This window comes from Pituophis catenifer, unplaced genomic scaffold (genome assembly GCF_029215685.1).
Source record: "Pituophis catenifer annectens isolate HBS135680 unplaced genomic scaffold, rPitCat1.0.hap2 SCAF_5, whole genome shotgun sequence".
Taxonomy (NCBI): Eukaryota; Metazoa; Chordata; class Lepidosauria; order Squamata; family Colubridae; genus Pituophis; species Pituophis catenifer.
Window position 1 is genome coordinate 52013502 of NW_027256885.1, and position 27202 is coordinate 52040703.

Here is a 27202-nt window from a genome sequence, read left to right on the forward strand (position 1 = left end):
GAAAAGGGGGAGGGGGGGAGAAAGAAGAGTATAAGTATAAATGTACAATTATAATGATAAAAGTAACAGATTGGGTAAAAATGAAAAGAAATTGAAAAGAAAGTATATATTATTAGAATATTGGAGTTGCTTGGATACCAAACAGGGAATATATTTCACAACAAAGAAGAAAGAAAGGAGAGAGGAATAGAGGGTATGAAGAGGAGAGTGAGAGAGAGGAATGGAAGAAAGGGGAAAGGAGGGAAAAAAAGGGCAGGGAAGAGGAGTAGGAGAGAAGGAGAGAAAGGGGGGAAAGAGGGGAGGAGTGGGGGAGAGGAAGGGGAAGTAGGAAAGAGGAAGGAGAGGAGGAGGAAGAAAGTAGAAGAAGAGAGGATGGAGGGAGGGGAAAGAAAGAAAATTTGTTGTGAAAAGAGGGAAAAGAGAGGGTAGAAGATCAACCCCGAATGCAATTAAAATGTCTTATTTGTATAAGGTGACCAGATTTTAACATTGGTAAAGAGGGACATTGTGGGCGTGGCTTATTTTGTGGGCGTGGCTAGCTGGTCATGTGACTGGGTGGCCATGGCTATGTGTATAGGGTAAGGTGAACAGATTTTAACATTGGTAAGAAGGACACCATTGTGGGCGTGGCTTATTGTGTGGGCGTGGCTTGGAGGCCATGTGACTGGGTGGGCGTGGCTAGCTGGTCATGTGACCGGGTGGCCATGGCTATGTGTATAGGGACTACTCAGAGGGCTGAAAAAAGTCATTTCTGACAGGTCCTCGCACTTTTGACTGGTCCTCACTTATGACCATCCTCACATTTATGCCCATGCAGCATTCTTAACAACCATGTCACTCATTTCACAACTGCTTCTCTTCACCATGGTGATAAGACTGGGCAAAAAATGTAAAATGTGAGGACAGTCGTAAGTTTGAGGACTGGACAAAAGTGCGAGGACCAATCAAAAATAACTTTTTCAGCCCTCTGAGTAGTCCATATGCACAAAAGGACTAACCAGAGGGCTGAAAAAAGTCATTTCTGACAGGTCCTCGCACTTTTGACTGGTCCTCACACTTATGACCATCCTCACATTTATGCCCATGCAGCATCCTTAACAACCATGTCACTCATTTCACAACTGCTTCTCTTCACCATGGTGATAAGACTGGGCAAAAAATGTAAAATGTGAGGACAGTCGTAAGTTTGAGGACTGGACAAAAGTGCGAGGACCAATCAAAAATAACTTTTTCAGCCCTCTGAGTAGTCCATATGCACAAAAGGACTAACCAGAGGGCTGAAAAAAGTCATTTCTGACAGGTCCTCACACTTTTGACTGGTCCTCACACTTATGACCATCCTCACATTTATCCCCATGCAGCATCCTTAACAACCATGTCACTCATTTCACAACTGCTTCTCTTCACCATGGTGATAAGATAGGGCAAAAAACGTAAAATGTGAAGACAGTCGTAAGTTCAAGGACTGGTCAAAAGTGCGAGGACCAGTCAAAAATAACTTTTTCAGCCCTCTGAGTAGTCCATATGCATAAAAGGATACAGCAATAGAGAGGGATGAAGGAAGGGAAGGGAAATTAGAGTAGGAGTGAGGGTAAGAGGGGGAGGAAGAGAGGAGGAGCAGGAGAAAGGAAGAGGAAGTAGGGAGGAGAAGAAGAGGGGGGGGAAGAGAAAGTAAGAAGGAAAGAAAAGAGAGAGGTGGTAGGTTTGAGGAGAAAGATTGCTGTACAATAAAAAAGATGAAAGGGAAGAAAGCCAACCCCAAACAAATATAAAGATATTAAGATAAAGAATGAATGGTTAAACTTTAAAGAATAAAAGAGAACAAATAAATAATAAATAGCAGTAATAGAATAAATAGCAGTAATTAGAAACACACATACAAACATACAATTTATTTTCTTTGAACAGAGTATTTGGCCGGTTCACAAATTTAAACAGTGTTTAGTCACTTCAATTAAATTTACAATTTCTATATTTCCTTTTTGCCATATTTATTCCTCATCTATTTTTTTAAAAAAACCAATATTACCCTTCATCCTCATCTCTAAACTTAATCAAATTCAATTTTTCCCTTCTATTCTATTTTATACCCCTTCCCATTGTCATCTATTTTTATATCCATCCTCACATTGTTTAATTATGTAATTATGTAATACAGTTGTTTAATACAAATTCAACATTTTAATATAAATCAATTAGTTATAAAACTATCTTTTTTGTATATTAATCAATATGAACATGAATATTCCAATTATTTCCATGCAATCCAATTTCTTACAAATCAATTAATTATATTTACCAATAATAATAAACCAAATAATTTCCCCCATATATTCCTCTGAACCACAACTTAACCATTTCTGCTTTCAACAATATACAATTAATAGTATCTCAATTATTACAATTCCCTAGTTAAATACAGCTTTTTTTTCTTTTGTGTTTTAAAATCTTGAACTCTCCTCCTAAATTTCCCATTGTTTGCAGTTTTTCACCTACCTTTTTTGGGGAGGAAAAATAAAAATAAAAATAAATCTCTCTCTGCCTCATTTTGTCACGTTGCACCAAAGATCCTGGTTTCGGTTTCGGTTTTGCAGCTTAGCTAGGGGGAAAAAAAACTGCTTCAGAAACTCTTTACACTGATTGCCTGTAGGGCGGCCCTTTGAAGCCCCGGGCAAGAGTTTAAACAGTTTTTTTTTCTTCTAGCCATCAGCTGGGGCTCAAGAGGCAGAATGAAAAATCGGGACTTTTTTGAAACGCCGCGGGACACGGGACAAATTGCTAAAAATCGGGACTGTCCCGCCAAAAGCGGGACGTCTGGTCACCTTATATTTGTATGCTCTCTAAGAAAATATGTATATGTATGATTAATTATGTATAAGAGAATGTACACTTACATTATTTAGACAAGAACTAAAAATTAAATTTTTTAAAAAAAGGAATGCTTTGGATCTTCAAAAAATATGATTTTTCTTCTTCTCCACAATAAGGGACAGCATAGGGATACATGTTTCAAACTGGAGCTGTCTCTCCAAACTGAGGATTTTTGGCTAAATGGGAGTTCTTCCTATATCTTTCTTGGGCTAACTCCTTAGGGAAGCTTCGGATCTTGAAAAGGAGTGGTTTTTCTGCTTCCTCAACTCAAGGAGAAAATATGGATATGTGTCTCATTTTCAAATTGAAGCTCTGTCTCAAAAATGGAGTTTTCTGACTAAATGCAAAAGGGTTCTCCCATGAAAGAGAGAGAACATCTTACCACTCCAAATACATAGTTTAAATACATTTTCAGGCAATCAGCAAAACAATTAAAACACCCCCACTTGTCATTGTTTTTCAGATGTTACATAACATTTTAGCTTTCTCAGCAACATTTGTTCCAGTTTGGAATTCCCCTCCAGAAATACCCTTTCAATGTGTCCTTAATTGTCCTTCACTAAGACAATTAATTGGAACGGGGTATCTTCCTTCCTTCCAATTGAGCTTGGGTCAGCCTGACCCAACTCAGAATGTACTAACACATTATTTCCTCCGAATAGGCGTCATACACCCTTCCCTTTTCTACATATCTTACTCAGCTTAATAGTTTAGGGTTAGCTCAGGTTATATGAAGGGTAAATATGGAGTCACTCAGGCTATATTCTTTACAGGAATAATTCCATTTCTCTCAGGAGCTCTGTCTCAAAATTAGTTTTATTTGGCTAAATGGGATTTCTCCCACGATCTGTCCTGTGCTAACTCCTCGGGGAAGCTTTGGATCTTGAAAAAGAGTATTTTTTCTGCTTTCTCAACTCAAGGAGAAAATATGAAAAGGTTTTTCTTTTTCCAATTGGAGCGCTGTCTCAAAACTGACGTTTTCTGGCTGAAATGGAGTTCTACCAAGATCTGTATTGGACTAATTCCTCAGGGAAGGTTCAGATCTTGAAAAGATTTGGTGTTTCTGCTTCCCCAGCAAGCAAGAACATATAGATACATGTTTCAAATTGGAGCTCTGTTTCCAAACTCAGGATTTTTGGCTAAATGGGAGTTACCCCAATATCTTTCTTGGTCTAACTCCTCAGGGAAGGTTCAGATCTTGAAAAGGAGTGTTTTTTCTGCTTCCTCAACTCAGGGAGAACATATGGATATGTGTCTCTTTTTCAAATTGAAGCTTTGTCTCAAAAATGGAGCTCTTAAAAGATCTTCCCTGTTTGAAAACAAAACAGGAACTGGAACAAGGTATTGGTAGGGTGATGGATTGGTGGACATTCGCACAAATTCAATCTAAATTTGTAAGAGATAAAAAGATGTATGAGATACGAAAGGAACCCTAAGAATTGGACAAAATTATTCATGGAGCAGAAATAAAATTAATTAGTAATATATACAAGGATATATATCCTTGTGGACAGGATGCTGGAGAGATTGAACGCAACCACATGTTTATTGGACCCGTGTCCCTCCTGGCTGGTGCTGGCTACCTGGGAGGTTACACGAGGCTGGCTCCAGAGGATTATTAACGCTTCTTTGAGTGAGGGCGTCTTACCTCCCGCCTTGAAAGAGGCGGTGGTGAGGCCCCTCCTCAAGAAGCCCTCTCTGGATCCGGCTGTTTTGGCAAACTACCGTCCTGTCTCCAATCGTCGCTTCGTGGCAAAGGTTGTCGAGAGTGTGGTTGTGCGACAGCTCCCACAGTACCTGGATGAAACTGTCTATCTGGATCCGTTCCAGTCCAGCTTCAGGCCTGGGTACAGCACGGAAACGGCATTGGTCGCGTTGGTCGATGATCTCTGGAGGGCTCGGGACAGGGGATGTTCCTCTGTTCTGGTCCTATTAGATCTCTCAGCGGCTTTTGATACCATCGACCATGGTATCATGCTGCGCCGGCTGGAGGGGTTGGGAGTGGGAGGCACCGTCCTATGGTGGTTCTCCTCTCTTCATCACTTGAAGTGATGTCCCGGTGCCTGGAGGCCGTGCAGGTCTGGATGGGGAGGAACAGGCTTCGACTCAACCCTTCCAAGACCGAGTGGCTGTGGATACCGGCATCCCGATATAGCCAGATGGTGCCATCGCTGGCTATTGGGGGTGAGTCATTGGCCCCCACGAAGAGGGCTCGTAACTTGGGTGTCCTCCTGGATGCATGGCTGTCTTTAGAAGAGCATATGACAGCCGTGGCCAGGGGGGCTTTCTATCAGGTTCGCCTGATACGCCAGTTGCGTCCCTTTCTGGATCGGGACTCCCTATGCACGGTCACTCATGCCCTCGTCACCTTTCGCCTGGACTACTGCAATGCTGTCTACATGGGGCTCCCCTTGAGGAGCACTCGGAAGCTCCAGCTAGTCCAGAATGCGGCCGCGTGGGTAATTATGGGGGTGACATGGTGCTCCCATGTGACACCTTACCTGTGCAAGCTGCACTGGCTTCCAGTGGTCTTCCGGGTGCGCTTCAAGGTATTGGTTCTCACCTTTAAAGCGCTCCATGGCTTAGGGCCTGGTTATTTACGAGACCACCTTCTGCCACCGATAACCTCCCACCGGCCAATTCGCTCCCACAGAGAGGGCCTCCTCAGGGTGCCGTCGGTCAAGCAATGTCGACTGACGACCCCCAGGGGGAGAGCCTTCTCTGTGGGGGCACCTGCCCTCTGGAATGAGCTACCCCCAGGAATACGACTGATCCTGGACCTCCGTACCTTCCTTCGAGCTTTGAAGACCTTCCTATTTCAGCAAGCTGGGCTGGCTTAAAATTTTAATGGGTTATTTTAAAGGTAATGGGTTTTAATTTTTGGGAAGCCAATTCGATTTAATTCTGTTTTAAATTATTTTAAATTTTATATTGTATGTATTTTAATTTTGGCTGTTCACCACCCTGAGTCCTTCGGGAGAAGGGCGGTATACAAATTTAAACAATAAATAAAATAAATAAATAAATAAATATCTACTGAGGTATAAAATGGAAGAAGTGGTAGTTAAGGATACCATGATTTGATGGGCAAAAAATTTTGGCTACAATATAGAATTGGAGAAATGGGAAAAATTATGGGAAATAAACATTAAATTGACTCTATCAACGGCATTCAAGGAAAACCAGTTAAAAATGTTCTACAGATGGCATTTTACACCAGTACGGCTTGCTAAAATGTCTCCTAAAAACTCTCCAAATTGTTGGAAATGTAAAAAAGTCCCCAGAACATATTACCATCTCTGGTGGACATGTCCTAAGGTGAAAAAATATTGGGCTAAAATTAGAAGTTGGATAGAAGAGATAATTGGTGACAATGTGGACTTGAAACCAGAGACGTTTTTACTGGGGATATTGAACAGAACCTACAGTAAAGAAATTAGATATTTGATTTTGCATATAATTACAGAGGCAAGGATAGTCTATGCACAGTCCTGGAAAAATGAAAAGGTACCAACAGAAGAAGAAACAATTAAGAAAATCCTGGACTGTGCGGAGATGGATAAATTAACGAAAGAAATAAAAGAAAAAGAAGATACAGAATATTATCAAGTATGGACTAAGTGGTACGATTGGCTCGAGATTAGGGAAAGTAAAAGTCAATAAATGATGTGACAAATGTGTAAAATACTGTAAATGAATAAAACTGGAAATAAAGGGATGATAAAGATAATAAAGGATGAGGAAAATGGGAAATGTAGAAAGTAAGAGGAACGAAACTGATACGTAAAAAGAAACACATATTGCGTGTTTGTGTTTTGTATGTTGTGTTGTGTTGTTGTTGTAAAATTAATAAAAAATTAAAAATAAATAAATAAAAGATCTCCCCTGGAATAACTCCACAGGGAACGTTCAGATGTTAAAATGATGTTGTTTTTCTTCTTCCTCATGCCAGGGAATGATATGAATATGCGCCTCTTTTTCAAATTCTATGCTGAGCCACCAGGGGCCTGGTGGCTCAGCAGACTGATAGCATTGTGATTAACACCAGCTGTCTGCAATTACTGTAAGTTCGAATCTCACCAGGCTCAAGGTTGACTCAGCCTTCCATCCTTTCTAAGGTAGGTAAATTGAGGACCCAGTTTGTGGGGGCAATAAGCTGACTTTGTATAAATATACAAAAGTATGAAGGCTATTACTTAACGTATTGTAAGCCGCCCTGAGTCTCCGGAGAAGGGCAGCATATAAATCAAATTAAAAAAAAAAAAATTGCAGCGCTTTCTCAAAACTAGAGTTTTTTGACTGCATGTGAGTTCTCCCAAGATCTTTATTGGGCTAGGTCTCCAGGGAAGCTTCGGATCTTCAAAAGATATGATTTTTCTTCTTCTCCACAATAAGGGAGAGAATATGGATACATATTTCAAATTGGAGCTGTCTCCAAACTTAAGATTTTGGGCTAAATGGGAGTTCTCCCAAGATCTTTCTTTGGCTAACTCCTCATGGAAGGGTTAGATCTTGAAAAGGAGTGGTTTTCCTGCTTCCTCAACTCAGGGAGAAAATATGAAAAGGTGTCTCTTTTTGAAATTGGAGCTCTTTCTCAAAATTGGAGTTTTCTGACTAAATGGGAGTTCTCCCAAAATCTTTCTTGGGTCTAACTCCTCAGGGAAACTTCGGATCTTCAAAATATGCCATTTTTCTACTTCTTGACAGCAAGGGAGAACATATGGATACATGTTTCAAATTGCAGCTCTGTCTCCAAACTGAGGATTTTTGGCTAAATGGGAGTTCTCCCAAGATCTTTCTTGAGTTAACTCCTTGTTGTGGTCCACCAGCAGCCTGCGGAGCTGGCAGCTGAGTCGGACAGTGAGGAGGCTGGGGAGGACAATGGGCCAGTCCTGGAGTCAGGGGAAGACCCGGACGAGGGCTCTGCATCGGAGCCAGAGATGGGGCCAGGGCCATCTGGGAGTGATGCACGGACTCCGGAGCCTCCAGAGGCGGATAGCAGAAAGGCAGAGGAATAGGAGGAGTCTGTTCCTAGTGCACACATGTGAAGAGCTGCCAGAAGGCAAGAGCAGTGAAAGCAAAAAGGACAACTCAGGAGTAAGGCCAGGAGATTATTGGTCTCTCCCAGAAGGCTTAAAAGAGCAGCAACAGCTCTTGGGATCTTTGTAGGAAAGCAACGTTGCTACACTTGTTTCTTGTCTTGCTACATTTGTTTCTTGTCGGCGTCTCTTGCTTCTGAACTTTTGCCAAGAAAAGCCTTTGGTAGGGTGCCAAAGTAGAAAAAGGTTGGTGATAACGCCGAAGGACTGTTTATAAAGAATTTGTTTTGGACTTAATTTGGACTAAGCTGAGAATGAAGTAATTCTCAGCTGTTCTAATAAAATATGTTTGTTTAGGACTGATTGTGTCTGGTAATAACTACTTGGGCCTAGGTCACAACACTCCTCAGGAAAGATTTGGATCTTGAAAAGGTATGGTTTTTGAATGTTACTAAGCCTTATTATCATGAGAGAAAACTAAAATGAATTGGAGAGAGGATCCACACCCCTACCTTGGGTTTTTTAAAAAATCTTACTGTCAGTGAGCAATCATGTGCCTTGCCACTCCAAAGCAATGCAAGAGACTCCTGTCCCAAAGGTGCTTTTATCAGAACAGTGTAATAAAGGGAATACTTATCTAATTTTACATGTGTTAACAGCAGCAAGAATTGTTTTGCACAACAGTGGAAAAATGAAGTGATCTCTTCAGATGAAAGTGTTATTAAAAAAATATTAGAATGCGCAGAGATGGATAGATTAACACTAAAAATAAAGGCGAAAGAAGAAACAATACTTTTTTTTTTTTAATTTGATTTATATGCCGCCCTTCTCCGAAGACTCAGGGCGGCTTACAATGTGCTCAGCAATAGCCTTCATCCTTTTGTATATTTATACAAAGTCAGCTTATTGCCCCCACAACTGGGTCCTCAATTTACCTACCTTAGAAAGGATGGAAGGCTGAGTCAACCTTGAGCCTTGGCGAGATTCGAACCCTGCAGTAATTGCAGGCAGCTGGTCTTAATAACCAGCTTAATAACAGGGTGCCTTAAACCCCTGTACTACCAAGGCTCTTTGGCTGCCTGCATGTTAGGCAGTTGTATTAACCTCTGAGCCACAAGTTCTCCTCCCTTCATCAGCTTGAGCCAGGGGAGAGATTTAATTGCCTAACATGCAAGCAGCCCAAGTTCGAATCCAAGTAAGGGTATGGCTAGCTGATGAGAGCTAAATAGCTTGAAATAGATCTATACTAGTCTCCCTTTATTTCTTTATCAGCGAAATATAAATTTGGTATAAAATGGTTTGTCGTGAATGCGACTGCTTGAGGGCTCCTGGATTGGAGCTGAAAGGCGAAAGGGGTGCAGTATGTAAAAAAAGAAGCAGACATACTGCGAACTCCGGAACTTAAGATTTTAAAATTTTAAAAGAATTAAAATTTTATTTTACTAAGCTTTCGTTAGCCATCTGCTGACATCGTCAGAGTATTTAACTACCATTACAGAGATCTCTGCCTTTATATGCCATTAATCATTTTAGCCCTTGCGTGTGTAATAGGCCCTTCCAGCCGTCTCCCACTTGTAATCAGCTGTGTTGTTTTTGCTGTCATCATGCTGGATGATGGAGGCTTGATTCCTACTGTTTCCTCCCTCCTAGCTTGCTTATCAGTGGGGGGTGATGTTAGCCTGTCAGCTATTGCGATTTGCTGCCTTGTCTGTGACCTCGTGGTCAGCCAGGTTTCTTTCTCATTAATCCTATCTGTTGCAGTTTGAGACAGCCCTGCCGGGTTGCTCTGTGTTTGGTCAGGACTAACTGTGCCTTCACAGGCTGAGTCTGCATGCCCAGAGGTGGGGGGTGGGTGCCTTTGGTCTCTGGTCACTGATGGAAAGCCATCTCTGCTCCTCCTGCAGGGTCTTTCCTGGTGTCTCAAAGCCTGGTAGGCCGGTGGCAGTTCGATATGCCTGTTGACAGAATTGTTATTGGAGAACCAGGCTTCTTTTAGTAGGCGTTCTATATATATGTAAAGAAATAAGCAGACATCCTGCAAGCTCCGGAACTTAAAATTTTAAAATTTTTAAATAATTAAAATTTTATTTTACTAAGCTTTCGTCAGCCATCTGCTGACATCATCAGAGTATTAAACTACCATTACAGAGATCTCTGCCTTTATATGCCATTAATCAATTTGGCCATTGCACGTGTAATAGGCCTTTCCAGCCGTCTCCCACTTGTAATTAGCTGAGTTGTTTTTGCTGTCGTCATGCTGGATGATGGAGGCTTAATTTCTACTGTTTCCTCCCTCCTAGCTTGCTTATCAGTGGGGGATGATGTTAGCCTGTCAACTATTGCATTTTGCTGCCTTGTCCGTGACCTTGTGGTCGGCCAGGTTCGTTTCTCATTAATCCTATCTGTTAAAGTTTGAGACAGCCCTGCCGGGTTGCTCTGTGTTTGGTCAGAGCAACCTGGCAGGGCTGTCTCAAACTAAGCCTCCATCATCCAGCATTATTATTGTTTCTATGAAGTGGAATGAGTTTTGTACATGTGAGGTGATGGATTCTGCGTAGGGCTGAAATTGTTTGGCAAGAAATTTGGCAAGTTTCTGTAGAGGTGAGCCTATGGAGATGACTATGGGTCTGAGTGGTGTTCCTTCTTTGTGTATCTTGGGGAGGCCATAGAGCTTGGGGCATCTGGATGATTTCTCTCTGGGGATGATTCTTTGCTGGATATCTTCACTGATGGGAGAGGCTTTTATTTTGGATTTGGTGGTTTTTTCCAGGTAGGTGGTGGGGTCTGTGCTTAGAGGTTTGTAAGCGGGGTCTAGGAGTATGTTGGATAGTTTAGCTTGGTAGTCAGATGTGTTCATCACCACTGTGGCATTACCTTTGTCTGCTGGGAGAATGATTATGTTATTGTCTTTCCTCAAGTTGGTGAGTGCTTTTTGTTCTTCTTTGTGTAAGTTGTTTCTGGGTGGATTGCTGGAGCAGAGGACGTTGGTGATTTCAAGTTTGATATTATTGGCTTCATCTGGGTTGATTTTGGTTAGGCTAGCTTCAACTCCGCATATGATGTTTTCAGTGGGGATGCGTTTGGGGGCGACTGCAAAGTTGAATCCTTTGGAAAGGACATTGGTTTCTGCTATGGTGAGGGTCCTGTCTGATATGTTATGTACTGTTTGTTTCATGAGTTGCTGTGGAGGGAGTTTGGGATTCTGGCATTTTTCTACTCTGTGGAGTTTGTTGGTGTGTGTGTCTGTCTTGTGGGAGGTTTCTGTTTCGGCTCTCCAGAGGGCTAGTTGTTTGGATTTGTCCCAGAGTGCTGGGTGGATTTTGTTACTGAGTTTGAGGTGAAGAGTGAGTAAGTCCCTGTTGGTTTGGTCTAGTAGGAATCTTTTCCTGTGGAGTTCGTTTCTGATTAGGGCTAATTCGGTTCTTTTCAGGATCCTTTCAGTGGCTGAGGTTTTTCGTGAGCTTCGATGTCATATCCCTCTTCACCCAAATACCTATTAAAGAAGCCTTGACAGCTATCCAAAACAAATACAATCGGCTTCCGGTTTGGCTTCCGTCATCGCTAGACAGTCTTTTGGGACCGCCACCCCCGCCGCCCGTAAAGAGCCGCCTTTACAGCTGAGAGGCGGCTCGAAAAACTCCGTTTCTTTAAGGAAATGTGAGGAGAGCTGGCGAGAGCAGGTAGAGCCCTCTGCAAAGTCCCCAGAGTTTTTTTTTTACTCTTGGGGAGGAAGCAGGATGAGGCTCCCTATCCAGCTCGCTGCTGCTCCAGGCTTCGGGAGAACTCTGCGCTTTGCAGAGCTAGACGATGTGACCAACCTAATCAGCAAAAACTAACAGATTGCTTGAATAAGCAGGATGAAATCTGGATTTGGGACTCTAAATCGCAAGTATTTGTAACAACCCTATGATTGATTTTAAGAATGAAGAAAGAGTGAAAAGGGAAAAAAAGTTTAAAATGGCAGCTGGCTGAGGCTTGAGAAGAAAGCTGAAAGCAAAAGTCTTTCCGTTTGAATGGCTTAATATGTTACAAAGTATTTGAAGCAATAGCGCTGGCTACAAGAGAAGAGAAAAATTTCTGTTTCATGCTTCTTCCTTCTTAGAGACTTGATATTGATATTGTGTGGAGAGAAAACTTTTTCTTTAAAAAGAGTCTGTTTGTGTGGCAGGATGGCGTTAAAACTGACAAAGCCAGACAATCAAGCTCTGGGGGGGGGGCTCCCCCATTTATAAATCACAAGAACAATTTTTGAGCTTGCAGATGCAGAAGAATGGTTTTAAAGATTTAAAGGAATTTGTTGTGGAGGAGTTGGCAAGACATGATGAGATTATGAACCAGAATCTTGAAAAATTTAGACAGGAAATTAAAGAGTTGGTTCAACAAAAGTATGATAACCTGAAGTGCTATATTGTAACAACTTTGAAAAGCTTTTCAGAAGTAATTGTACAGATGGATAAAGATATCAATTTAGAAATAGAGTCTAAAATGAAGGAAGCTGATTATAAGATTCATAATCTGGATAATAAAATACAAAGATTTGAAAATGATTTGACAATGATTCAAGAAAATAGCTCAGAAGTAGAGTCTAAAATAAAGGAAGCTGATCACAAGATTTACAATGTAGATAATATAAAGCAAAGGTTTGAAAATGAAGTTACAATGATGCAATTCAGATCCATGGAATTTGCGATCAGAATGAGGGGAATACAGGAAAATAACAGAGAGGACTTGAGAAAGATGTCTGCTGAAGTTCTGGCTGTGATTTTAAAGGTCAGCTCTGAAGAAGTATTCTGTAAGATTGATAAGGTCTACAGAGTAAATTCTTGGGTGGCAAAGCAAAGACAATTGCCTAGAGATGTGGTGATTTATTTTACTGATAAAGGAATAAGAAATGATATTGTGCAAAAGTCTTTTAACTCCACTCTTGAAATGAATGGAATGAAGATCTGGATATATAAAGAGCTGCCGTCCAAGATGTTAAAAGATAGAAAGGACTTTGGATTTTTGGTGACTGAGCTAAAGAAACAAAACATCCCATTTAGGTGGGATGCTCCAGTTGGTATAATATTGAAATATCAAGGAGAAAGATATCAATTAAACACTGTTGAAAAAGCGGAAGAATTTTACTACAAGGTTTTTAAAATGGGCCCAACATCTCCACGTATGTCATCTTCGAACCGCGGTACCCCGCCGCAGGGAGGCGGAACCGGTAAGATGGTACCGCCCCAGGCGCCTGATGGAACCCGATAGGTTCCAGATGGAGCTTGGGCCAATCTCCGAGGATCTTGCACACGCCTCGGCTGGAGACCTAGTGGCCGCCTGGGATAGAGCGGCCGCTGGAGCTCTGGATCGAGTCGTGCCTTTGCGGCCTCTGACCCGGCGCCGTTCTCACCTGGCTCCTTGGTTTACTGAGGAGCTGAGGGAGATGAAGCGCCGGAAAAGACGCCTAGAGAGTAGTTGGAGGGCTAGTCTTTCTGAATCAGACCAGACACTGGTAAGATCTCATATTAAGACTTACCTAGTGGCGATAAAAGCAGCAAAATGTACCCATTTTGCTGCTCTTATTGCATCATCAGATAATCACCCGGCCGCCCTGTTTAGGGTGACCCGCTCCCTGCTCCACCAGGAAGCGCGGGAGGACCCCTTGGAGGGAAGAGCTGAGGATTTTGTTCAATATCTGCATGACAAAATCACTCAGATTCGGGAAGGTCTGGACTCCGACTGGGTAAGTCCAGCGAGGGTGACGGAGGCAGGTCTTGAGAATGTTATCTGGGACGAGTTTGATCCTGTGACCCCAGATGACGTGGACAGGATTCTGGGTAGACTGAACGCGACCACATGTTTGTTGGACCCGTGTCCCTCCTGGTTAGTACTGGCTTCCTGGGAGGTGACGCGAGGCTGGCTCCAGGGGATTATAAATGCTTCATTGGGTGAGGGTACCTTCCCTGCCGCCTTGAAGGAGGCGGTGGTGAGGCCTCTCCTCAAGAAGCCTTCCCTGGACCCGGCAGTATTGGCTAATTATCGTCCAGTCTCCAACCTTCGCTTCATTGCGAAGGTTGTTGAGAGTGTGGTTGTGCAACAGCTTCCCCAGTACCTGGATGAAACGTTGTATCTAGATCCGTTCCAGACGGGTTTCAGGCCTGGGTACAGCATGGAAACGGCATTGGTCGCGTTGGTTGATGATCTCTGGAGGGCTCGGGACAGGGGTTGCTCCTCTGTCCTGGTCCTGTTAGATCTCTCAGCGGCTTTTGATACCATCGACCATGGTATCATGCTGCACCGGTTGGAAGAGTTGGGGGTGGGAGGCACCGTATTAGGGTGGTTCTCCTCCTTTCTCTCCGACCGGTCGCATTCTGTGTTGACAGGGGGGCAGAGGTCGACCCCGAGGCCCCTCATATGTGGGGTGCCGCAGGGATCGGTCCTCTCGCCCCTTTTGTTCAACATTTATGTAAAGCCGCTGGGCGAGATCATCCGTGGTTTCGGGGTGAAGTACCATCAGTACGCTGACGACACCCAGCTGTACATCTCCACCCCGGACCACCCCAACGATGCCCTTGAAGTGATGTCCCGGTGCCTGGAGGCCATGCGGATCTGGATGGGGAGGAACAGGCTCAGGCTCAACCCATCCAAGACTGAGTGGCTGTGGTTTCCGACGTCCCGATATAGTCAGCTGGTGCCATCGCTGGCTATTGGGGGTGAATCATTGGCCACCACGGAAAGGGCTCGCAACTTGGGCGTCCTCCTGGATTCACGGCTGTCTTTAGAAGAGCACTTGACAGCCGTGACCGGGAGGATTTTTCATCAGGTTCACCTGATCCGCCAGTTGCGTCCCTTTCTAGATCGGGACTCCCTACACACAGTCACTCATGCCCTCGTCACCTCTCGTCTGGACTATTGTAACGCTCTCTACATGGGGCTCCCCTTGAGGTGCACTCGGAGGCTCCAACTGGCGCAGAGTGCGGCTGCGCGGGACCGCCTGCTACCACCAATAGCCTCCCACCGGCCAGTACGGTCCCATAGAGAGGGGCTCCTCCGGGTGCCGTCGGCCAAACAATGTCGGCTGGCGGCCCCCAGGGGGAGAGCCTTCTCTGTGGGGGCACCTATGATCTGGAACGAGCTGCCCCCGGAGATACGGAGGATCCCGGATCTTCGCACCTTCCGTCGCGCGCTTAAAACGTTTTTATTTCATCAAGCTGGCCTGGCCTAAATCATCTCCTCTTTTAAATTTAAATTTTAAACATAAATTTTAATCTGTTTAATTATGGGGTATTTTAAAATTCAGCCTAAATTATTTAATTTGTTTTAATTTATTTTAGATTTTGTATTTCCTGTGTTTTATCTTCTGGCTGTTCACCGCCCTGAGTCCTTTGGGAGAAGGGCGGCATAGAAATTTAATAAAATAAAAATAAATAAAATAAAATAAAAATCAGTGTCAGGAATACAGGAGGGGGATAAAGAAAAGCAAAATGAACAAGAGATTGAAACTCAGGCCAAGCAGATGGAGATGGAGGTAATGGAAAAACGACAAGTTATAGAGGGCTTTTTGGATGAGCTGCTTTTGGATTCTCCTTCAGAGGCTATAGCTGGATCACCTATAAATACAAGAGAGACGGCTTTGGATCTCGATTTGATGTCTTATCAAGTTAAAAACCAGCATGTAATTCAATCAGCTGATATACAAGTCCTAGAAAGACAACCAGGGTGGAGATCTAAACCACAACAAGTTAAGAAAAGAAGAAGCAGGTTCTACAAAACTAAAAAATTTTAAACTACAATTCTTTTTTAGCCAACAGATTAATGCCAGTTATTTAAGAGATGATTAAATATAATAAGCGGGATTTATAGAAGGCTGATACATGAAAATATAGCTGAGGCAAATTACAGACTTATACTATTTTGAGAAGAATAACAGATCTCTGCAGTGCTGGTGTTTTTGGGATGTGGAAGATGGCCTGTGATTGAGCGGATTGGAACTTTCTATTTTGGACTCTCTGAAAAACGGATTACGTATATGTTGAGCTATAAGGCAAGAGAACTATGGAATTGGGGCATGCAGATGATCTGGCTGTTACCCTAACGTGGTTGTTGGAATTAATAATCTAGACAAAAGACATTACAGAAGATACCATATGGAATATAAATATAAAGTCACTTGGGTTTTTTTTTATATATACAGAAATACTTATTAATGATGGGGGCAGATGGTAATTGAAGATACTGAATATACTGTTGGAAGCAGGACTTGATGTTACCCTAACATGGTCGATGGAATTAACAATCTATTTGAAAGACATTACAGAAGATACTATATGGAATACAAATTTAAAGTCATTTGAGGGTTTTATTTATATATGGAAATATCTTTTAGTGATACGGGCAGAAGAATAAAGATATTAAATATATTATGTATGGTAGACCTGTAGGAAAGTGGGTGAAACAAAATTGATATGGTACAAGGTGATAGGTAACGTTACTGATTGCTTAGTTTAGGAAAAGGGATGTTATGTTTAGATATTAATATACTTAAAAGATTTGAATTAAGAGATATATGTATGGGGGTGGAGGAAATGGGTAGATTATGCGTAGAATAAATGCCAAATTAGGATCTATTATATAGTTTTATAGCCGAATGCTGTTTTGAAATGTATAGTATATGGGGGATATAATAATAATGTTAGAAAGAAATGTTTAGCACATAGGGGGTGGTGTAAAAGGGTGGTAAAGTATTATATAATGTGATATTAATTTGGATTTCATCTTGCAGAAGCCATGGGGGGAGGGGAGGGGGAGGGGGGTTAGGGAGGGGGGGAAAGGGGGAAAAATTTGTATTTGAAAAACTTTTTCAATAAAAAAAACAAATACAATCTACGAAAACAAATATATATGTGTTTGTGTCTCTCTCTCTCTCTCTCTCTCTCTCTCTCTCTCTGTGTGTGTGTGTGTGTGTGTGTTTTCGTAGATTTTCACGGATACAGGTATGCAAGTCTTGGTGTATTCAGGTCTTTTCCCATGTAAGATTGAGAGTATCTTGGCGACGTTTCGACGAGGTCCCACGTCTTCAGGCTGGTGTCTTCAGCTTCATGCATGTGTGAGCAAAGTGTGATCGGAGATGCTGTCTCTCTATAAATACCGGTGGGGAGGTGTGGAGTGCTGGCTTTGTTGTTGTAAGCGGGTTGGTTGGCTGTGTTGTTACATCTTGATTAGTTGATGGAGTTGATGTTTGCAGATTAGCCGGCTGTTTCATAACATCCTGTGTGGGCGAGGTCCTAGCTGTGTGCCCATTAGGCTTTTGTGTTTTAATGACCTGGGTAATGGGCCATGTGGCAGCATCCTGAGCTCCAGTGTTGTGACATCCTGAGTCCTGAGCTGCAACATCCTGGGTAGTTGGCTGTGTTGTAGCATCCTGAGTTTTAGTGTTGTAATATCCTGAGTTCTGTGATGTATTGTCTTGAGCAGATGGCTGTGATGCAACATCCTGGGCTTTGGTTTGGCTCCGAGTCTGAGGTCTTGTCATGTGCTCATGGCATGAATTTTATTGGTAATATGTGTTTGAAGCTGAATGTTGATATGGCCTATAGGCTAATCAATATATATATATAAAGTTCTCCCTTGCTGGGGAAGCAGAAAAACCACTCCTTTTCAAGAGCCAAAGCTTCCCTGAGGATTTAGCCCAAGAAAGATCTTGAGAGAACTCACATTCAGCCAGAAAACTCCAGTTTTGAGACAGAGCTCCAATTTGAAAAAGAGATGCATATTCATATGTTCTCCCTTGCTTATGGAACCAGAATGACTAGTTACATTATACACAACTCTGCTTTACAAACACTGTCAAAAAGCTTCTTTGCTTGCAAAACGCTGCCCTAAATACCAATCATTAGGTTAGAAATGGTGGAATAGTAAGGTGCCAGAGCACCTTGAGGAATTAAAATAATTACCTCTTTAAACTCCTCATGCAACACTTGCATCATTGATTTCAGATCTGCATGCATAGCCTGCATAGTGTTTGTTTTTTCTGGTTGTAATTAAGCATCCAATGTCCTCTGCCCAGAGGGACTCGAAGCAGCTGAAGAGGACACTGACGTTGGTGCTGACATTGTTTTCCTCATCTTAAATCTTTTTAATATTTGTAATCCACAAGAAAAGGGAAAAGTAATAATCAATTGTAATCCAAGGATGAAAAAAAAACAACAACCAGCAATAAAAGAAAGCCAAAAAACCAAAAAAGAAATAAAACATAACTTATAATCGAAAAATCCAAAAGAAAAACTAAACCAAAAAATGTCAATCTTTTGGTTACCACCTTTAAAGCGCTCCATGGCTTAGGACCTGGTTATCTACGGGACCGCCTGCTACCACCAATAGCCTCCCACCGGCCAGTACGGTCCCATAGAGAGGGGCTCCTCCGGGTGCCGTCGGCCAAACAATGTCGGCTGGCGGCCCCCAGGGGGAGAGCCTTCTCTGTGGGGGCACCTACGATCTGGAACGAGCTCCCCCCGGAGATACGGAGGATCCCGGATCTGCGCACCTTCCGCCGCGCGCTTAAAACGTTTTTATTTCATCAAGCTGGCCTGGCCTAAATCTTCTCCTTTTTAAAATTTTAAAATTTAAATTTTAAACACTAATTTTAATTTGTTTAATTATGGGATATTTTTAAAATTTAGCCAAATTGTTTAATCTGTTTTAATCTATTTTAAATTTTGTATTTCTGTGTTTTATCTTTTGGCTGTTCACCGCCCTGAGTCCTTCGGGAGAAGGGCGATATAGAAATTTACTAAAATAAAAATAAAATTATTTTCTTCAGGTTCTTCAGACCTTAATCGTTTAGTATCCCGCAAAAAGGAGTGATGTATCAATAAATTGTAATCCACAAAGGCCCACCAAACCCAGTTGTTTTATAATCTTTAAGGGAGAGTTCACATAGTTCACAGAGCCAGGAAAAAAAAAGAAAAAGAAAGAAAGAAAGAGGAAAAAACCCCGCATAAAAGCCTTGCTTATATTTCCCTTTGAATTTCAAGAGCTAAGCTATTTGAAAATATGACTTTAAAAAGTCTCAGTCTTATGCTCTCTATCTCAGTTTTCAATTTTCAGTCTAACCAACTTATATTAACAAAGATATTCTAGCAGTCAATTCATATCTTTGTTTACAGAATTTCTCAAGGCTAAATCTGCTGTTCCCAGCTTCCACTTCCAACTTCTGCCAGTAGATGGCCCTCTCACTCTGCTTCTCTCTCTTTCTCCTATCCTTTCTCTCTTTCCGGTTCTGTTCTGACCTAGGCTTCCTTAGACAGTATACAGCACAAACTTAGTCCCAGCAGATCTCTTTAATTCAGATGGCTGTGAATTATTGTCATTCCCAGTTGAAAGGCTTATCAAACAGTCTTGCAGGGGAGTGTTTACTGCCAGAGAACTAATTGCCACATGCAGGGCAAGGCCAAACTTAGCACAGAATCAAACGGAACTTTTCCACAGCTTTTACCAACCAGATGAACTAATTGCTTCCTGCAAAAGCTCATGTCCTGTTTGCTTCTCTTTTATGTCTTATGGGAGGGGCCAGTCATCGCCAAGCCTTACCCCCAAGTCGACCCTGTTTTCTTAATTGTTCCTGTCTCCTGGCAGCTCTGCGCATGCGCACACTGGGAACAGGCTCATGCTGTTCTTCTGCCTTGCTGATGTCAGACTCCGGAGACTCCGGAGGTAGCAAAGAACTACCAGATGGCCTTGGCCCCCTCTCTACCTCCAACTCAGAGCCATTGTCCGAGCCTTCCCCAGACTCCAGGACTGGCCCACGTTCCTCCCCAACCTCCTCACTGTCTGAATCTGCTGCCAGCTCTGGCCACTGGTGGGCCACAACAGGTTCGGACCTTAGAGGGAAAAAAATAATAACAATAATATAATACAAAAATACAAAAAAGGCAGCTCTATTTATCCAAATATTGTGGTGGTCAAAGCTTCTCTACAGTACAATAATATATTTGAGGCTCCCAGTCCAGCTTTTAAGTCCAAAATATTTTCACTTTTTTTTCTAAAAGTTTTAGCTTCCTGTTCCAAAATGGCAAAAGCTCTTCTTGCCACTTTTCAGGGGAGGTGGAGGGAAAAAAACCAAATCCACCTCCTTTTGGAGCCCCACTTACACCAGCTGTTTCCCCAGGGGACTTTCACCCCACTTCTAGCAAAAAAAAAAAAAGTTGGAAATCTCTCATCCAGATCAATCACACTGACAGTCTCTCTCTTCAAAGCTTCCTTCCTGTGTCTGCCCCAGCTTCGGTCCAGCCCTTGATGGCTGTCTCTTCCACTCCGTCAGCTTTAAGAGCCTTCTCTGGGTCAATTAGGGAGTTTGCAGACTCCTCATGACCCCACACAGTGTGCTCTCTTCCTCAATCACCCCTCCAAGGCATTTCCGGTCCCAACAGAACCCCTTGGAGTGCCCAAGAGATGCGTCGTCTTGCCGTGACACTAGCCACGCCCCCTGCTAGCCACTCCCCTGCTAGCCATGGAAAAATAGGGAAAGTAGAAGATAAATTAGAGAAAGAAGAAGACAAACTGGAGAATGTCCAACAAATGATGACAAAAAAATGAACAACGTATACAGAAAGTAGAAGAAGTCAAAAAAATGGAGAAAAAGGTGGATGAAGTTGACTCACTCTGGCAAACAAAAATAAAGAAAGAATAATAATCTCTTTAGAAATGGACCGGGCTGACTATTATCTACGGTTTCAGAATATCGAGGAAGAAAAAGGAGAAAATTTAGCAGAAATAATGGCAGCGTTGAGGCAGACCAAATTCTGATATTGGCTAAACTTCGAATATTAATGTCCTAAAACTTTGGCCAAGGCTGAAGTTCCTCTTCCGTGCCGATAAAAGGTTGCTGGATTGACGAAGGTATTTGACGAAGGTACTTATCTGTAAAAAGGTAAAATGACCCAAAACAGATGCATCCTGTTACTCACTGTTTATTGTACCCCAAATGTCATGTATATCCCCGGATAACAAATGCTGCTTCCTTTATTACCCTTGAGGCATCTTCCAGTCCCTTATCTTCTTATGTTTTGTCTTGAGACACTGACCAGAGAACATGAATGTGTTAGTGGGTGTTTATTATTTCCTCTCCTCTTTGATCCTTGCAAACTGATGGAGGTTAGTTCCTACGTGTTAAATGTAATGCTCCCTGATATGCATATGCAATTGGATTGTATAAATACTTGTCATGAAGGACCCCTCGGGGTTCAGACTTTTTGTTTGCCTTTGGGCTGTTTGAACCATGCACAATAAACTCTTTCCTGCATTGAAGAGCTTGGCCTGGTCCCATTTCTTTTCCTGCAACAGCGTTATGGGCGGATGCCCTACAAGTGGATAAAGAAAATTTGTTGGCAGACATTGATGAAATATTTAGAGTCAGCATCAGATATGCGGTGAAACATAGACTTCCTAGAGAGGTACATGTGAGATTTACAAAAAAAGCAATGAAGGCAGAAATTTTACAAAGAGTGAGAGAGCCTTTAAAATATAAGGAGAAGGAAATCGTAGTACTAAAACAGGTTCCGAGGAGAGTAAGAGATATAAGAAGAGAGTACCAGTTTTTAACAAAGCAATTAATGAAGCATGGAGTAAATTTTAGATGGTTGATCCCAGAGGGAATATTGGTGACCTGGATGGAGCAAAGACACAGACTGGATTCTATAGAAAAATCAGAACAATTCTATGAGCAATATTTTGGACTGCCAGAGGAAATGGGTATAAGTGACAAAGGAGAGGCAAAATGATGAGAAGAAGCAATAGAAGAGAGGTGTGTGCAACAAGAAGAAGATAAAAGAGATCAAGAGGAAGTAGCGATAAGAGAGGGGGCAAGGGCGAAAGAACCAAGAGAGATAAGAATGACTAGAACGGCAAATCCTATCTACAAATAATCATGGAAGAAGAAGTTAAATTAATATCAATTAACATAAATGGACTGAAACAAATTCAAATAGACCTGGAAAAGTGGAAGAACCTACAATTATCACTGGTAGGTAGAGTAGCAACAATTAAAATGAACATATTGCCAAGACTATTGTATGTCAGCACTTCAACCTGCATTTACTCTAGTGCTGACATAAGAAGGAAACTTGACATTGTACTTATTCCAAACAATCCCGATAACATTGGAAAAAATTTTTTTGAGGAACTTAATAAAATAATATACAAATATATTTGGCAAGGGAAAAAAGAAAGAATTGGCCTGAAAATGATGCAAGATATAAGAAGCAGAGGTGGTTTTGGCCTACCAAACTGGGAATTGTATTACCAGGCGGCGGTATTAACATGGATGAAAGAGTGGATTGTATTGAGGAATACAAGATTATTGACTTTTGAAGGACATGATTTACAATTGGAGTGGCATGCTTTTCTGTGGTATGGGAAAAATAAGATACATGGATATTTTCAGAGACATTATATAAGAAATGCACTAATGTTGGTATGGGAGAAAACTAAAGAACAACATTATTTGAGGATACCGGTCTGGCTTTCAACAATGAAAGCATTGATTCACCCAAATGTTATTAATATGGGAAATATTGTTAGGTACAAAGACAGTTTGAATGAAAAGGGGGAACTGAAAACGAAAGAGGAATTGAGTGAGTAAGGGATCAATTTAACATGGTATGCACAAGTGCAGATACATTCTAGATATGAGAAAGATGCAAAATCACAGGGTTTTTATAAAGAACCAACAGAGTTAGATAAAATCCTAACAGGAACAGAAGAAAGATTAATAAAGAAACTGTATAATTATTTACTGGGTGAAAAGCTAGCAGAGGAACAAGTAAAGGAGACAATGATAGCATGGGTGAAAAATTTTGGTTATACGATAGAACTAGATAAATGGCAGAAACTATGGGACAGGAATTATAAATTAACAATGTCAACTGTATATAAAGAGAATTTATATAAGATGTTTTATAGAAGGCATCTTCCACTGGCGAGGTTGGCAAAGATGTTTAAAGACAAATCAGCTAAATGTTGGAAGTGCCACCAGATACCTGGATCTTATTATCATATGTGGTGGACATGTGGAGAAGCAAAGAAGTATTGGACAAAAATAAATATATGGTTGGAAAAGATGATAAAACAACGTATTGAGTTTAAAACAGAAATATTTTTGTTGGGGATCTTGCCTGAAACTTATAACAAAGAATATATATATTTAATTATTTGTGTATTAAAAGCAGCTAGTATTTGCACAATATTGGAAAAGTGAAGAGATTCCTACTGAAGAGAAGGTGATTAGGAAAATATTAGAAAGTGCAGAAATGAATAGACTAACACTAGCAATTAAAGGGAAAGAACAAACTGATTATTATATGATATGGGAAGCATTTTACCAATAGTTAGAGAATAAAAAAGGAAATTGGAAATTAAAGAAGACAATAAGAAGACTAGAAAATACATTAAGATAGAGATAAGAATAAAATGGCAATTGATAACATGAGTATGATGAGAATAACCATGTTTAATGTTATTATTGTATTTTTATTAGAAGATATGTTAAGAAGGAAATGAAGAGTTACACAAGGTATAATTGTTCAATGTATATAATTTGTGGAAGGATGTTGCACAGAAATATTTGTACCCAGACGACACACTGCTTAAGGAGAGATGAAATGTACCCGGGGGTCCATAGAGACCCTAGCCAACCCTGTAGGGGTTGTTGAAGAAGAGAGGACACTCTACGAACCACAGGGAGTCCACAAAACCCTGTGGGAGCAGAGGAAATCCTCTCAGACCAGTGAGGAGTGACAGGCAGCCATTATGAGCTGTCAGAAGCTGCCGCAGCCAGATCAAAAAGTTAAAAGAAGAAGATTGTCGAGCAGTGTGTTTTTTTTTTTTTAATTTGATTTATATGCCGCCCTTCTCCGGAGACTCAGGGCGGCTTACAATGCGTTAAGCAATAGCCTTCATTCTTTTGTATATTTTTATACAAAGTCAGCTTATTGCCCCCACAAACTGGGTCCTCATTTCACCTACCTTAGAAAGGATGGAAGGCTGAGTCAACCTTGAGCCTTGGAGAGATTTGAACCAGCAGAAATTGCAGGCAGCTGTGTTAATAACAGGGTGCACTAAACCCCTGTACTATCAAGGCTCTTGTGTGTTTGTTCTAGGTGAGATTTTTCTGACCTCTACTTCAAAAGAAAAGACTTGGCTCTCCCTCAAATTGAATTAAGTTGAGAGTGAAACTAAAGAATAGGAGGTGGGATTTAAACTTTCCACCTCCGGAGTTGGCAGCAAAAAAGCACTTAGTCATTAATAAAAAAAGACTCAGAAGAATTTACTATTTTGCTACAAGAAATGTGGAAGAAATAGGAGGCTGAGGTATTAGTGGGGTTGAATCTCTGTTGTCCTCTTTTCACAAAAATTTTGAAACTTTTGACTATAAAAAGGAAAAAAACTTTAAGCCTTAAAAGTAAGGAGTGATCGGACCAAATCGGAGGAAACAGAACAAGTGCGCCATCTACTGGTACTTGCTGGCAGAGAAAGTGTTTAAAGTGAAAGGACTTTTGAATAGACATGAACTTGGGATGTGTATTATTCTTTTTAATTAAAATTAATTAAAATAATTTATTTTTAAAAAGTATTTTTGAATTGGCTATTTGGATAGAAGTGGTAAAAAGAGAGATAGAGGAATTTAGTAGCGATAGTTTGGCCATAAAAAGCTCATTGAAGCTGGGAGATAACTGGGAGGGAATAGTGGAATACTTGGGTGTGTGTTGTGAAGCTACTGTTTATCTTATGTGCTAAGACTGAAAGATGAAGAAAACTACTTTGGCCCTCTCTTCAGCAGCAGCATCGGCTGCCCCAAGTCCGACAAGCCAGAGATCCTTGGACATTTTTTTATTGCAGGAAAGAAATGCAATGCAAGCGGAAACAAAAGTGATGTTCCAATCAATACAGGAGTCAATGGCCAAACTACATGAAAGAATACAGAAAATGGATGATAAAGTGGAAAATATCCAACAAAGAATGATAAAGAATGAAGAAAGAATTTAAAAAGTTGAGGAAAAATCAGAACAAACCAAGAGAAATGTGGATGAAATGGATCAGAGACTAACACAAGTGGACAAGAGCCTGGAGGCCTTGATAATATCCCTGGAGATGGAAAAAGCTGAACACTTCCTAAGATTCCAAAACATAGAAGAAGAGAAGGGAGAAGACCTCCCTGATAAAATGGCAGAGTTGTTGGCTGAAGTCTTGGAAGTAACCAAGCAGGAGGTATTATCAGAGATGGATGAATCCTTTCTGGTCCATACAGGCTATGTAAGGAGAAAAAGACTCCCCAGAGAAGTACAAATTTGGTTTCTGAAAAAAACGACCAGAATGGAAATACTTCAAAAAGTGAAAGGAAAGCCAATGGTGTATAAAGGAAAAGAAATAAGGATTCTAAAACAGATTCCGAGAAGAGTGCGAGACATAAGAAGAGAATACCAATTTCTGGCAAGAAAATTGATCAAATATGACATACATTTTAGGTGGCTTATACCTGAAGGTCTATTGGTGACTTGGCATGAAGAAAGGTATAGGTTAGATTCAATAGATAAGTGTTGTGGCCCGCCGGTAGCCAGCAGAGCTGGCAGCAGAGTCAGATAGTGAGGAGGTTGGGGAGGAACTTGGGCCAGTCCTGGGGGCTGGGGAAAGCTCGGAAGAGGGTTCTGCATCGGAGGCAGAGAAGGGGCCAAGGCCATCTGATAGTTATGTGCAGTCTCTGGAGTCTGACAGCAGCGAGGCAGAAGAACAGTGGGAGCCTGTTCCCAGTGTGCACATGCGCAGAGCTGCCAGAAGACAGGAACAATTAAGAAAACAGGGTTGACTTGGGAGTAAGGCTTGGAGATGATTGGCCCCTCCGAAGCAAGGGTCCCCAAAACATGGACAGAGGCAATTATAACATTGATACCTAAAGGAAATTCTGATTTATTGCAAATAAAAAATTACAGACTGATCATTGTTACAGATCATTGTTAAATGTAGATTACAAAATCTATGCCTCAATAATTGCAGAAAGACTGAAAAGATTTTTAAATGACTTCATACACACAGACCACAATGGATTCCTACCTAAGAGGCAAATCAAAAATAACATGTGGATGATTCTGAACACACTAGAATATTATGAGGCACATTCGGGAAAGCAGATAGCTATGATTTTTCTTTTTTTTTTTTTTTTTTTTGTAAATATTTTTTATTTATTTTTTCAAATTTAAATATAAAAACATAACTTTCAAGAGCAAAAATCTCGATCCGGTCATAGATGGTTACCACACTTACATTCCTTTCACAAGCTCAATTCACAATTTCCATTACATCTTTTATAAATAAACAAAAAAAGAAAAGAAAAGAACATAAAAAAGAAATTCAAAACTTAAGAAAAAACCAATTTTACCTCAAATTTCACATTTTCATCTATATAAATCCATTATATCTATCCAAAATTAGTTTCAAATTCACTTTCACTCATTTTTACATCTGCATAACAATTCTAAACATATCTTTATTCTTCTTTACCTTATATCTTATACAAGTCGTATCAAAATAATTTTTACAATATTCTAACCTCTTGTTAAGTGTTTACCTTACAATTTTATCACCATTTATTCTTAGTTTCAATTCAATACCACTCCATTTTTATTATATTTTATAAAACAACATTTTATCTAATTTTAATCCTTTGACCCTTATCCTCAAATCAGTTTACCTTAGGTTTTTTTTTCCCAGTTTACATATTACACAGATTTCTCTCAAAGGCATATTTTATTTACTCCAATTTCTAATATATTTTCCACTATATCTCCCTCTAATATTTAACTATCTTCCAGCTTATTCTATTTGATTAATTCTCAGCTTGATCCCCTCCAAAACACCAACTATTTAGTTGATTTTAGAATAGTTCCTCATCTCCTCCAACTCTCCTCCTATTTGTTTGACTGTTTCCAGCATTTTGTGGGCTGATTTCCAGCATAGTCTCCTCCTTAACTCCCTCCATTATTTGGCTGATTTCCAGCATAGTCTCCTCCAACTCTCCTCCTATTTGTTTGGCTGTTTCCAGCATTTTAAATTAATTTCCAACATATTTCCACCGAGTCTCAAACTCTTATCTAGTTGGTATCCATCCCACACATTTTAACTGTAATATAATTATCTGTTTTATATCATTTTTCCATCCTGCTCTTTCAATTTAAATCTCAGTATATTTCATAATAGTCATCATTTCCAAATTGTATTACCTTAATTCAAGACTAATCACTAGCATCTGTGTATCTTGTATT